Source organism: Aulostomus chinensis, chromosome 6, assembly GCF_037954235.1.
Source record: "Aulostomus chinensis isolate RoL2024-O1b breed Wild chromosome 6, RoL_Achi_v1.0, whole genome shotgun sequence".
Classification (NCBI taxonomy): domain Eukaryota; kingdom Metazoa; phylum Chordata; class Actinopteri; order Syngnathiformes; family Aulostomidae; genus Aulostomus; species Aulostomus chinensis.
This window is the reverse complement of record NC_141325.1, coordinates 5707911-5723314: the sequence shown is the minus strand read 5'-3', so window position 1 is coordinate 5723314 and position 15404 is coordinate 5707911. Positions and strand designations below refer to the sequence as shown.

The window sequence follows — 15404 nt, the reverse complement described above, 5'->3', positions numbered from 1 at the left end:
CTAAAATGCAGCAAAGTTCCTACTCAACATTGCAGGTACATGACTTTCCAGGACCGGCATATTCTTCTTTTTTTTTTGCACAAAATTATGGATTCCTCGTTGAATGCTGTTTTTTTTTTTTTTTTTGGAACTGTCAAAATGTAAAATGAGAATTTGAGACATTTGAGACGTGAAAGACATCCCTGATACCCTTTTGAGGCCTGCAGAGGGCAGGCTGGAGTCACTTTTCAGTGCATTCTACTTGCTCTGAATGGCAGGTTTGTCTGAAAAGAGGCAGGGCAGGGACTCCGTGAGACACAGGCTATCTCGCTGTTGTCGTTGGAGAAGTGTAGCCAGTAATGCGCAGTCTGTTTGCGGCGGGGAAACAACCGACAGAGCGCAGATTTTTTTTCTGAACTATCTTTGCTGTTATTTATTGATTATTGATTGTTGGAGATTGGCCGGTCGAGGACAGCGAGGGCTACAGCAGTACGTCCCTGAGGACGTTTTTTTTCTTCTTCTTTTCTCAAAACGACTACTCAGAGGGGGACGATAAAGCTGGTAAGGTTACTGAGAATGATGCATCCTGCGAAACACCCTCTAAGAACTACGTGTGGCTGGATTATACGAAAATGACTCATTGCGCATAGAGATACATCCCGTAACTGGGTAATATTGCAGGTGTGGGATTTAACAGTTGGAATCGAGTCACCCAGGTGGATAAAAAGGTGTCACTGTAAAAGAACTCACCTGGGGCATCATGGTGGATGCTGTGTGCTGCCGTCAGAATATGCGTTTCTAAATAGGAGGTGAGATAAAAGTCTCAAGGTGTAACACAATTCAAATAATTACGTTTATAATTAAAATACTATTCAACAAATAAAAATTGAAGCGCTGTCGTGACATCAACTATGTTGGGACTGCAGGGGAGGAGGGACAGATGAGGGCAATTTGAATTTTATTATATAAGAAGAATTCACCTGCAGGTTTTAAGCCTAAAACCTGAAAGTGTAAGAACTGCCTCTACAGAAGTCTCCAGTATTTGCTCTTTCAATATTTACTTTTTGCTACTGTTTCCTAATGAATCTGCTTAAACGTGACCACAGCTGAATACTTCATAAGTACTGGAAGCCTGTCTGGAACAGGAAATGAGAACAACATGCTGATGGTTGTGTTACATTCTCTGTCAGCTGTGGAAGCAAATAGTAAAAAAAAAAAGAAAAAAAAGAAAAGCTGCCTCACTTCAGTTGCAACAGGTTTTTTTGTTGTTGTTTTTTTTGCACGAGTGCACTCATGATGGTAAAACATGCTGCAGTGACAGATCCGCTGTGTAAAACGTTGGAGCTCATATTAACAGACGATTTAACGGCTCCATCCTCAACATGACCACAGGATCGCTGGTCTTCCTCTTGGTAGGCACCAGTCAGACTCCTCAAGACCCCATAAGAGTCACTGGGAAGTAGTTTCACCATCCTGAGACAAAAAAAACCCCCAACTTTCAAAGCCTCTCCCCTGACAAAGTTTGGAGTGAGGTGCCCCCCTGTGTACTTGCTTTATTATGATGGATGCCCACGGAGACGTGATTATGTTATTTGATCCCAGAGACACTCGACCATTGGGGCTAGCTGGTTTAATTTTGCTGTTTCCATAACTTCAGCGCATAAAAAGGTCTGTTTGGAGTCATGCAATAGTGTTGCACATGACATGTTCTCAGTGATTCTCTTCCATAACCACTAACGTAATACCTCCATTCACTTGAGCTCCTCTGACTCCTGAAAGAGAACCCTGGTGAGAACAGCAGTGACCAACAAGTTTTCTGGATTTAAGTTGCAACACACCTGCGTAGCTTAGATATCACGTATATATCTTCTTCCTATGTCTTATTTAGACGAATGCTAATTCTAAAATAAAACCTACATGGGAGTCACAGCACGGCCAAACCGTCGCCTGACTGCCAATCGGAGTATTTCCTGGATGCGTTCTGGAGCTGTTCGACATGAAAACGTGTGAGCGTCACAGTATTTGGAAGATTTTTTTTTTTTTTCCTATTTATCTCGCAATAACTGCTTGGGTATGGAAAATCACGGTAGATAGTTGCACTGACGTTCATCACCTTGGCGCTGTGTGGACAGTCTGACTCTCTGATTTCAACAGACTAATTATGCATCATGATTCTTGATGTTAGAATCCACAATAAGATATCACATTTAGACAATACTCTGTATATATTATTTAAAAAAAAAAGTTTCCCTGTTGCAATCAAGGATTCTGACAAAACGGTTAAAGCTTATTACGACCAGATAGTTTGAGCATCCTGAATGAGATACATTTCCTTTTTGAGTGAAATGAAAAGTGTTTTTTATTTGAGTGAATTTAGGACTTTCTGTTTAGATTCTGTTGTTGTTTTGCCTCTTCAGCTCAACCACATCTATGACCCCGGTTCAGTTGGCTGAGATGTACTGATGACTGGATGAAATTCAATATGATTCAGGTTTATTTATACGGGAGAAAAACCCTAACAGAGAAGGAGCGCGAAGAAACCCAAATGGTTTGAGTCAGATCCTAGGGCAACGACGAGGAGTTTGACTGGAATCTGTGTCTGTGGTTTCCTTGATGAACATCCTGTTTGGTCCTGATTTGACTCAGAGACGGTGGAGTTTGGGCGTGTTGGTCTCCAGGGGATATTTGAAAGGGAAAGTGGCTCATGCAAATCACTTGTTTTGAGAATATCACCTGACTTGTGTGCTGCCCGCTTCCCTTGCACTGATGTGTTGCTTATCGGGCTGAGCAGAATCTGTGTGTTATGTAATATATTTTCCATCCGAGTCAACAGGCAGATCAACAGAAGTGCCTCTGCATTGTGGTGCCCAAATGTTGTTAACAGGAAAAAAAAAATCACTTTTTTTTTATTTGATATTTTAGTCTTGGGCTTTGACTGTGAGGGATCAGACGGCTGTCCCTGGTGGCTTCAGGCATTAATGAATAACTGTTTCAGTCCAGCTGGAACCGGATGTCAATTTAATGTAAGAAAGTTGGCCTTGATGGTGGAAAACCTGGTTGATGTAGGAATTCACCAGTGGTCGAGGCAGATGGAGCGTGGCAATGTGTCTGCCTCTTAAAAGGCTTTTTTTTTTTTTAATCACGACTGTTGCCAAGTGCTTTCTCATGGGGGACGTAATGGATTTTTTTTTTAAAAAAGAGAAGAAAAATCAAAACAAATCATGAAGTGTGATTGGTGCTAAAAAAAAACAACAACCAAAAAACAGAAATTTCACGTGACTTGATTCGTGTGTGGACGGAGCTTTCTGTCCGTACACGGTCTTCGTTTTGTCCTTATTTGTGGATGTTTCCTGAAAGCTTTTCAGATACAGACCAAATAGAGCAGTGCTGGACATCACGGGGGCCGCATCTGACAGGGAGACACAGAGAAAGAGGGGAACCTTTTTGAGGAGATGTTGTGCGGCTTGGAACGAAACTATAAACACGTCATGATGTCCGCCGAACAGACGGACAGTCTGCTGCTGTCAGTTTCGCTGTTTTTATTTTTGCCTCGCTTTTAATAACAGTCACGTTAACAGGCTCACCTTCACCATCTCCTCGTTCGTTGTTCTCAGAAACGTTGGACTCCAAACTGCCCTCTGCTGGATGTGTTGCGTAACATCTGTGCCAACGTAACAGTCACGTGGAAGTTACGAGGGTTGTGAAAATAGTTTCAAATTTACACATCTGTTTTTCCAGGTAAAGGGATCATAATGAGCCTTTAATTAACCAGACCAGTTTTAGCTTAAGTACATTTTGTCAGGGACCATGTGCGGGAACATTAATTTCATGAGAAAAATGAAAGAAGATGCACTGCACCAGAATGTATAGCTAAGAAGCTCATTTCCATCCGCAGCCCCTTGGCAGGTTAGGATAAAACATAAAATACAGTTAATTAGTACCAGTTACAGTAAAACACAAAAACAAAATAACTGGCATTAATGGTCATTTAAAAGCAACAAAATACCAGCTCTGATGATAAGTCTTTATCCAAGAATTTGTCCCAGCGTACAGTTTTAGTCACCTGATGTTTCAGACTATTTCAACCAAATATCAACATAACATTGGTGGCGTGATGGACGACTTTTGAATCGACATGAAGGTTTTTTTTTTTATGGACTTTTAACCTGCATTTTTAAAGTGAAAAGGTAACACAGCAATTAACAGCTGCTGCCATTTTAGTGCAGTCTTGTGATTCTGGGTCAAAGAGCAGCCTACTGTGCATGCACTGTACCATGGGACTGAAATAACAGGCATATGAGGCTCATTTAAAACAGTTATGTAAACCCGTGTCTCTCTCATTCCTGATCACGGCCTGACTGACCAGTGTGCCTCGTGTCCTCTTGCAGGGGTGTGTCCCTCCCCCATGGTGGGTCCTGTGTTACAGTTTCTGATTAAAATAAATGCTTCACTGTGGTGTGATAATGAAGCTCCGCCTGTGGTAATGAGTGTAATGATGATCTCTCAGTCTGCCATCAGGAATCCTCTCGCGCGCGTGTGTTCTAGGTTGAAGTGTGACGTGATGTGTCCCAGTTGCAATGAGCTGGAAGCGCAACAACAGTGTTTGTCATTTTAAGCTTCCATCGCTTTTGGAATGTTTGTATGTTTCTGATTAGAATAAGGGTCTAACGAATAAAGTTGTGGTGAGTTTAGTTTAGGTCAGATTAGTTTAGTTGAGGTTATGCCAGGTTATTTAGGTTAGGTTTGGTAAGGTTAGTTTAGGTGAGATAACGGTAGCTTAGTTTAGGTTAAGTCAGCTAAGGTCAGGTTAGTTTAGGCTTGGTTAGGTCAGCTCAAGTTAGTTGAGGTTTGGTTTAGTCAGCTTAGTTTAGTTTAGGTTTGGTTAAGTCAGCTCAGGTTAGTTTAGGTTTGGTTAAGTGAGCTCAATTTAGTTTAGGTTTGGTTAAGTCAGCTTAGTTTAGTTTAGGTTGTGTTAAGTCAGTTTAGTTTAGTTTAGGTTTGGTTTAGTCAGCTCAGGTTAGTTGTTGTTCAGCTAGGTTAGCTCAGTTTAGTTGAGGTTTGGTTAAGTCAGGTCAGGTTAGGCTATGTTAGGTTAAGTTATGTCATACTGTAAATTTCAGTTGAGATTTTGACCAAGGAAAATTAGACAGTAGAGATGTTGTTGTGGGAATTATTTTGAATTTATTGAACAGAATACTTCCTTTCTTTCTTTTTTCTTTTCTTTTATTTTAATTAAACTGGCAGCCCTTGTTAGCTGGTGTGGTGTCAGCAGTTTCAGATGGGTTAATGAGTGATGAGTGCGCTCTTTTGCTGTTTCTCAAGTCACAAGACCCTTAACATTTGCTACGAATGATTCCTTTTGAACCGGTTAATCTTGTACTGTGTTAAGTAAGTGATCTGAGAGTGTCAAACAGGTCAAACACCAGACGTTTTCAGTCAACAATCTGCCCTCAAACGGCGACCGAACAAAACAAATTATATAATTCACTTTAATAACATTAGCAATTAAGCTACTGCGTTTGTGAAGCTTTAAATGGAATGTTTGCTGTTTTAGTAGTCAAAGTAAATTACTAAACCTTGTAATGACTGCACCATGGCTTACAATATGCTGAATATGGAGCTGCTTTGTGGCTAAAACCTAGACAGCACAGTGGACTGTGTGACCCACATAGTGCACTGATTTGATGAGGTTTAGTCTCCACACCTCTGTTCACTGGTGTTGCACATCTACCTATGTGCTGTTCTCTCTGTTATCTGTTTTTATTGTGCTCATTCACTGGCGAGGCCGCACTCATGTCAGCACATACCACCACATGCTTCTGATAGCCACCAGGTCTCAGTCCGGACCTCATGATCAGCTGGGTTTTATGACCAGTGTGTGATTACAAGATAAAAGTCAGTGTCCGTTTTCTATTGTTCAAAGTCTTGAATGAACATTAACATTACCTGTTTAACAGTTGGGGGGGGGGGGGGGGGGATCCTGAACTCACTCGTAAAGGTGAAATGGTTGCTGTCCAGTAGTGCCGAAGTAAACCTGTTCATCTTAAAGGTGAAGTTTAGTGTTTTTTCTGCATGAATTCAAACTTCTTAATTCTTTTTTGTCTTAAGCGAGTGATGGAAGTAACCTCTTTTTTTTTAAACAGAGCAACAGCAGAGGTCCCTACAACCCCAGAACACTCTAAAATGTAATCTAATGAGAAAATGTCAATTTTAAATCCATTAAAAGTGCAGATTGTTACTATAATTGCCCGACAATGTCACGAAAAAGAGAAATGAACGCCTGCAGCAAGTCTCTCTCCTCTTGGCACGACATTTTGTTTGGAAAAGGTGCTTATCTTCTTTAGTCGTCATCCTACAGACCCGAGAATGGCAGTGTGCAGGATGTTAGCATGCATTTGTCGCACAACTAACCACAACTTCAGCGCCTTTGTATCAAAGTAGTCAATTTTGAAATGCACACAGATGAACCACAGTTGTTGTTGTTGTTGTTGTTGTTGTTGTTTTACATTTTCATAACTAAAAATGCACCTTTTATCGGGTGTAATTTTAAAGTAGCGAGTTGTTCATTGGATTATATAATTGCTCAATCTGAGCTCTGCTCTTGCTCCATACTGGAGCAGTTTCAAAAGTTGTTCCTCTGGCACTCACTTGAACAAAAAAAGTCGGGAAAATAGGGTTTCTATTTAAGACAATGTCCATTCATATGCACTGTTTTAGAAAGTAGACAATATATAATCAGACTGTACTGTGTGTAGCCATGTGCTGTTGTATACAAACAAACTAAAAACCAGTTTTTCTTGCCAGAACACAATGTCCAGAACTCTACCTTGTAAACACATTTTTGAGGCAAAGTAATTGAAGAAATTCTTTTACATAACTCAGTCAAGTTGATATAAGCTAATAATACCAACTTGCAGGATTGTCCGCATACACAGCACCTTATGTAACACTTGCTGATGTGACCTGACACACTCAAAGTAGTTTTTCCTGCTAAACAGCCTTCCTAAAACTACACAGGGATATGTAATCTCAGGACTCTTGGGAGTCAACAAATACCAATGTCAGGGGCTGTTAAAATGCCCTTCATTTACCTTTCAACAGCTGAATCTAGATGTAGACTTTCCCACTGTTATTGCTTTGATCTTAATGACCTCCGAAGGGTTGAACCCCCCCCCCCCCCCCCACCCCCACCCCAGCTCTGTTGGCACCAGCTTTTGACAGGAAAGAAAAAATGTCCCAAAGGAGGCTTACAGCCTTGATTGGCTCATAATTGTGCTTCTCTTTAAACCATTTGGTTGTCGGGGGGTTGGCAGCCTCACAAGAATTCCGATTATTTCGAGGTTTGGGATGTTTGTTGTTGTTGCTTGTTGTTTTGGTCATGCTGAGCCCCTCATAGCCCTCTTTCCGCTTCCCCGCCATGGTGAAGATGAAGCCTTCAGAGGTCCAATAAGGGGACTCATGAGGGTTTGATGACAGCGTGAAAGCGTGAAAACTTTGGGGGGATGGGTAAAACAAGGTGGAAGTTTGGACAGTATGAAATACATCCTTATTTTTGTAGCTACGTGTGACCTCGAATCAGTAGACTGTGAGAACTAATCCCATTTCACCCCGGTGGTCGACCCTTTTTCTGAACAACAACTAACACAAGTTTTGTCCACATTGACTGCCTTGGCATACACATTAAATATTCCAATACTTTTCAGAAAAAGACAATGTGCCCAATTTTAGAAAACTGCTGGAATTTGGCCAATTTGCCTAAATTTCGCATTCTCAGATTAAGAGATTATTTGGGCTTTGGAAGCATTCTTTGGACATGTATACAGCATATTTTGAATACGAAGCACCTCACATCTGGTTTTGTTTGGGGGGGGGGCAGTTTGCGAGCATGTGACACCCAAGCTCTTGCCTGTTGATGCCCACACGGGTAAATGCGCTAGCGTAATGCTTCCATGTAATATGCTAATACGCAGTATAATTCTGGGCTTCCTTGCCAAAATACATCGAAAATATTCTTAATCCTTAAACATATAATAATGAAGTGAGAAAACAGTAGAATAACTCTTAACACCAACTTTTCTGTGAGCGCGTGTTAGGAGAATTCATGTGCCAGTAGCCAGCTTGGATGGATTCTGTGCCGTAGAATTTCATACTTCTTACCACGTAACTAGCTTAGAAGGACTATTGTCAGTGATATATGCATCAATGATAAACCTACTTAGGCTTCAGGAGGACCTTGGACTGCAGGGCAGGGCTTGGCATGGTTGGGATGGGCAACGCCGGCTGTCATGTTTTCCATGTGACGTTATAGACGCTGGAGCTAACTGGTTGAATATAATAAGCCCACTGTATAACTCCCGCCTGTCTCATAGTGTCATGCTGGTATTTATCGTTCCGTCCTCTCCCTGCCTCTCTAATTTAGAGAACATGGTCTCTGTTTTCTCTCCATATACTCCTCTCTATGTTTGTCTCACCCTCCCTCATTCCCTGGGTTGATTCATGTGACTCTCTGGACACTCTGGAGAGTGACCTCCTCCTCACCGCTTCTCATGCACAGTGGAGCTAAAGACACACTCTGAATAACAAATACACAAGCCAAGTTCTCTCCCAGGGTTACTTTTGTTCTTTTTGCCTTACACAAACAGATGACATTCAATCACTTAATCTATAGTGAGTAAATTTCCTTGTGTTGTTACTGCAGACTTTCTGTTTGCATTATTACACTGGAGGACAATTTGTTCCTCATTGGGAGAATTGCCCGGCTGTAAAAACTGACACGCTGTCTTGTTGTTATCACAGCAATCACGAGGGAAGCAACCACCTAAATATTAACTATGATGACCGCTTGTGTTCATGGTCTTTTCTCTGCCATTGTCTTCTTGTTTGCATCATTTCATTGTCTCTCCATGTCTCGCTCACCTTATCCGTTCATGTCACATCTGAAAGGTCAATGCGCCTGTAGGTGTCGGCGCTACGTCCCTCCCACCTTTTGTCTCTCTTGATTTGCTGTTGTGAAAAGGTCACAAAACGGAGCTCACATGCGGTATAGTGACGCTAAACATGCATTTAGAGATGGTAGCGATTGACACATGCACAATGTTGTGCCAACTGAAAGAAGTATTCAGGGTGATAAAGAGTACACATTGTACTGCGTTATGCACCAGCGACAGACGCTCATCTCAATGCAGAGAGCTGAGGTTTACCAATCCCGGGTCACATATACCACTTTTTGTATCGTACTGTTGCCAAGACACAGTGTACAGGTCTTATTTGACTCAAGTTTCCTTGGAGCATCAACTGTTCTCTTACATCAAACACTAAAGCATGCAAACAGCTTGTCATTTAGTAACCAAACTCAGTAGTTATGAGTTATGACATGCATGTCTAATTACAGCACCAGGCATACATTCGAAGGGGATGTTGTTGTTAAAGATTTGGATAAACCTTTGAATCATCGCCTTTCCTCTGGCATCCTGACCTTGTAAGGCTGTGGGATCCGCAAGATCATATAAGAATCCATCCTTGTAGGCTTCAACCGATGTGCTTGTGTCTGCGCCTACAGTTATACAGCGTTGGTTGCCTGAGGATGTTAGCACAGACGCTGCTGTAGTGTCAGTATAATCACAAAGGGAGCTTATTTCTAATTTGGAGCGAGAGCAACATGTTCCAACTTGTTTGTTTTTCGCCGATCTGATCGGTTGAATTTAGCATCATGGACATGGATAGATGATTTTATTCAACAGTTTCTATGGAGGCCTTCCCAGACAATTCCGTGTAACGAGCTATCTGGCTTGTCAGGTAACTGTCATCCCTCTTTGGCCATTTTTACATACATTAATCCAACAAGTCAACCGCTGTCACGGGGCTGTTCCCTTGGCAACGTGTCTGTTATTCAGCTGTAGATCGTCAGCACACACTTTTCTCTCATGATGTTGAAACCTTTTTGGCGAACTCAGACATCTTTATTCCAGAGTAAAATGACTGGAAGATGTGGGACACTTGATCTGGTCTGACAACTTCTGCTTCAGCTGAGTGTTAAGGGCTCCACTGGAACATGTGACAGACCGTGACTGTGTTTAAACTTCCTCTTCGCCACCTCACCTGTAGACCTATGGACACTTCCTCTCCTCTCTCTGATGAATTTTGGTCAAATTTGGAAACAACTGACTTTGGAACAACTGGTGAAAAGATTTTGGAATTGCTTCGGATCCAGATGTGATGAGTTCATATCTGTACGTTTGTGATAAAAGAGGAGCTGAAATGCATATCTGAGGTTTGTGCTCTCTCAGAGTGACCTCTTATTAAAATGATATAATCAGCATAATGCAAGAAAAGTTGAATGTTATTCATGCAACATAAATTCCTTACAGACATTATGAGTGATCAAGTTATTTTCTATACGCATGGTTGTGTATCCAAGTCTGCCTGTCCCATGTCTCGTGTCTCACTGTCTCCCTGTCTGTCCTTTTTGTTCTGCTACTATCTGTCTCAACCTCAGTCTCTTAATCTTTCTAGCTTTCTTTCAGCTAGACCGACCCAGGCAGATGGCCGCCCTTGATGTCTCTGCCTGTTAAAAGTTAGTTATTTGACGCTGCTGAATCTCTACATTAAACTGATTTATAGTGTGCGCGTCTAGACCTGCTCTACTTGTAAAGTGATGCCATGACGAGATAACTTTATTTACGATTTGTTGCTGTATAAATAAAACTGACTTGAATAAATAGACTTGACATAGACTCTACCCATTGTTTGAGGATAAGAGCAAATATCACATGATATAAAATCAAACAATTAATGCACTACTTCATCAGGCTGACAGTCACAACAGAGCAACATTATTGGATGCCGGCTGTAAAAGTAGACTGGGAGTCAGAGCCTTCAGCTATCAGACTCCCCTCCAGTGGAACCGTCTCCCAGATTCGGTCTGGGATGCAGACACCCTCTCTACCTTTAAGAGCAGACTTAAGACCTTCCATTTTGATCAGGCTTATAATTAGGACTGCTTAGGCTGGCCCTTACATATGCTACTATAGGTTTAGACTGCTGGGGGATCTCCCATGGTGCACTGGGCTTCTCTCTCCTCCCCTCTTTCCTCTATGTGTCTTATATAAATCATACTCCTATGTATTACTAACTCCTCTTCTTCTCCGGAGCCTTCGGGCTCCCCGCATCCCAGATTCTGGGTTCTGATGGAGGAGGCTACAGACCTGAAGAGGCTCAAGTGGCCACCTGTAGCGCCACCTGCTCACGTCCCCGTCTGTCCATCAGTCTCTTCCCTGTCTCTCCCTCTTTATCTCTGTCCCTCGCTTTCCTTCTGTATATCTGTTGTCCTCCATGATCTATCCCTGTCTCTGCCCCGCTCTCCTGCTCTCTTTCCCCTCAACCGGTCAAAGCAGAAGGCCGTCCCCATTGAGCCTGGATCTGCTCGACGTTCATGGAAGGTTTTCATCGCTGCTGTTGCAGGATGTGCTTGCTGATGGAGAATTGTTGGGTGTAGATTCATTGAAGGAGTGTGGTTCTAGACCTGCTCTACCTGTAAAGTGTCATGAGAGAACTTTTGTTGTGACTTGGCGCTGTACAAATAAAATTGACTTGACTAAGCTAATATTTAATGCAGCAACAGATATATATCAAATTTATGACTGTTTATTCTCAGCTCTTTCCATCTGACTTCATTTTCACAGCTTATCTCTTCCTCTGTTGTGTTTATTTCCATCGCTGAGGTGGTTATGATTTTTTTCTGAGCTGATTGTGTGTTGAATCAAAAAGAGAGAGAGAGAGAGAGAGAGAGAGATGTGGGGCTGTTCATCAAACATTTCTGGCTGTTGCTTGGATGTCCAGATGCTGCTGCAGGTGTACACGCAATTCTTTGCCAGCTCTGCAGTGCTGCAAGGTGTCTGGAGTCTGTAGGAAGACTCCACTCTGAAGATGCAGCACAGCTTATCCCTGGATGAAAAAAGCAAACACATGTCCAGAGGATACAGTAAAAATGTAGAACAGGATTCCCTAAAATTAGTCCAAAATACCTGCCAGGTGTTTCAGTGGTTTATCTGGTGGGAGACTGAATGTAGCTGAGGGCTGCATGGACTGAATCATTCTGTACACAAGCCAAGGTTCTATATCCATGCGAGCCACAATCTTTGGTTGCACAGGGAAACAAAAGTTATGTTATTTTGCGTGTACACACACACACACACACACACACACACACACACACACACACGGAATGCTCTTTAGCCCCACCCTCACTGAGAAAGTACAGAGAAGAGAAGCGAAGAGGCACTAGCGCAGTGGTGACCATAAATGACAGCAATTGCAGGACTGACCATGTTTAGTATTTATTAATTTCAGCTCAGGATAGGGATGTTTTTCTTCTCTGTAAGGTTCAAATTAAAAGGAACTGAACCAAAAGCCACAGTACAGCCCAAACCCAGGGCTTACTGAACCGTTCCGCCCCTACTCACTACTTCTTGCTTTTTAAAACAAAGTTTCTCTTGAAACAGCCAGGGGCTGAACTGAGTATTTTTGAGGACTTAACTTATTTATTGTCATTCTTAAGAGCGATGATGTGTGCTCGGCCAGCGGAGGCACGCTCTCGTCTCCTATCAGAACATGAAACATTTTACAGAAGCTACTATTGCTGACACGCCAAACACTGATTAAGTGTTTAACCAAGGTGTCTACTCACAACTAATGCAAATATCCTCAGGCTATACTAGACCTTTGGCAAAGTTTGTACTTCATTTCATCTCACACTTAAATTCAGGACATAGTACCATACTGTCCCTCTTCAAGTTGTCAAGCCTGAGCTCAGCAGCCACGTTGATGAAGCTGATCCCCTCAGGCTGAGCTAAGCTAAGCATCTTCTTGATTGTATCCATCCAAATCCAGATTTCCGTGCTTATCTAACATCTTACACGGGACTTTGAAGGTCATGGATGCGCATCAGTCCAGTTCTCAGCTCCTCTGCTTTGCTCGTCTACTATTGATTCTCCATTATGTCTCCAATCTGCTGCCGCGGTAATCTAATAGTATCTGGGGACTGAAGAAAAGCAAGAGTGAAGAGCAACCTAAATGCAGAATCTCTGCCCTGGTTATGTAGAGATGCGAACTTTTAGCCCTGGTGTCATGTCCTCAAAACATGCTTGTGCACTATTGTGAGCACTGTTGTTCACTTCTTTCAAAGACATACAATTCTGCCTTTATTATTCTTACCACTGCTTTGTTCTCTGGGTTCACGGAGGGAATATTAGCAGAGCCAAGCAGATTTTCTAACAGTTCAGATGCATTATATCTGAATTTTCATCATACCAGATGCTCCATGTCTGCTCTCAGCCACATATTTCCCTGCCAGGATTGCTTGGCTACAGAGTGGCTGTCTGACTTCTACAGAGGCTGATTGGCAGCATTGGCAATATCCCTGAAACCGTGGAGGAGGTACGGCATGAGAGCCTGTGTTTGATCTGCACTCAAGTGTGTTTGTTTGAAGGGTGGTAGAGTTTCTGACAAGGACATGTGGACGAGTTGGAAGAGAGTTGTTTGGAACAGAGAGATGTAGTTTATTTATATAGCACCTTTCAAGAGCAGAAGTCACAAAGCGCTCCACATGTTAGGAAGACAAAGAGCATGACAAGTATATTGTTGACCATGTCTGGGTGTTGACAAAAAAACGATCACCATAAAAGCCGTCCTGAGTTTGCCAAGAAGCTTTGCAGTTGCAGCGCATTTGACTTTTATACCCTTCTTGTTCTACTTGCTTTTTTTTCCCAGTTTCTGAAAACTGAATTGTTCTTTTATTGTTTGTGAGCATCATCATACTTTCCACTTCACTCAGTGGAGTTATTCTCCTCACTGAGGAGCCCATGTTTCTTTTAGCGTTCTATCCAATGGGCCACAGAATAACTCAACACATTTTGGGGCTCATAGCACCACCTAGTTTTACATGTTGCTAGACTGAGTCCGCCTTGGCAGGGGTATGTGCTCTCCCAGTGCTCTCTAATTATTTTCGTAAATATTTTCTTAAGTTTATGGTATCAGTTGCTAGACTCAGGTCCTTAAATCAAGGTTTCATTTAAAGTAAATGAGACGCTACAGCAGGCAGTTCCACCGTCCCGTTCAAACATGATCACATCTGGTCGCAACAAAAGATGTTGACTGCTGAAATGCCAAATTGGAAGGTTCGAAGTGGGAATCCTCAAACCATTTGATGATGTCAGGATCTCACTTTGTACAAATATGAAATGGAGATTGATCCAGAGTGTGTTTGACCCCATTCTACCGAGCATTTCTGCATTTATATACAGAACAAAAGTGTTTTAACACGTTAGGATTCAAGCGCTCAGGTCTTTACGACCTTGCTTGACTTTCACAAAGGCACAGAAATAACCCGGCCCCCTGTGCACAGACACAAACACACACACACAAATATTGACCAAGCAGTGTAAGTGGTTCTTACTCAGATGTCGAATTTCATCTACAAAGTGTAGTTTGTATTGATCAGCTGTATCATTTACCCATTTGGTTCTCATCCAGACCTCAGAAGATCTACCATCTGCCAGATGCATTGATTTGATAAAGATGCAGTTTTATGTAGTTCCCAGTTGTTCTACCATTTGTAAATGATGACCGGCTGTTCCACATGTGCTGTGTTCAACTGCTCCTGTTGCACTTGGCATGTACTCAGTGGTATTTGCAAGTCAATGAAAGTGGTACAACATGGCTGATGAGGACGTTCCAGCCACTTTCAGCCGTGCGTCCTTCCATCTGTCTGCCCCTCTTTTGTTTAGAGGTGAACAACAGACCTGCTGTTGTTCGTTGCAGCTACTGGCCTCTTCATGGATTATTCTGGAAACTGTTGGAGCAGCAGCTGGGTGGAGGGGTCAGGTGAGAGAGAGGGGGGGTGAGAGAGAGAGAGAGAGAGAGAGAGAGAGAGAGAGAGAGAGCGCAGATCAAACAATCCCTGACACTCAGCCCATGCAGGGCAGAGAGAGCAGAGCCAAACAGGCCTGCAGACTTATTAACATTCCTCAGCTTCAGAGCACGCTGACCCTCATACAGTCTAATAGCTCAGGTGGATCAACACCTCATTACTCAGCGGTGAAGAGAAACCCTCAAATTCATTTCTAATGACATGTTCATTAAGAGGATTTTCTTTTATGGCGAGAATTCACAGTGAAGTTGAATGTTAAAACACCCTTTTCACCAGAGGAATCGGTGAGTTCGGAGCACTTATGTTCCTTCCCGCGACTGAATATTAGTTTAAAGGTGATAGAGAAGTTATAAATGATGCATACATCCAAATAAAGATAAAGTTTCAATATTATGTGGGGAGGAGTGCTCTCAGTCAGTAAGTATTTGCATTGGTGGTGTGTCTGTCTGTGTTGATAGCAACAGAGGAGCTGGCACACAGATACGAGTCCAGTCTGGAG

At 42.4% G+C, this 15404-nt stretch overlaps 1 protein-coding gene across 1 annotated transcript in view; it reads left to right on the top strand.

Moving 5' to 3' along the window:
- The first annotated feature begins 263 nt into the window (after positions 1-263).
- pip5k1bb (phosphatidylinositol-4-phosphate 5-kinase, type I, beta b) overlaps positions 264-15404 on the top strand; it is a 37283-nt gene continuing 22142 nt past the window's right edge. The window contains exon 1 of the mRNA XM_086205991.1: positions 264-540. The gene's annotated coding sequence lies outside the window, so the exon portion shown is untranslated. The remainder of the gene's footprint in view (positions 541-15404) is intronic.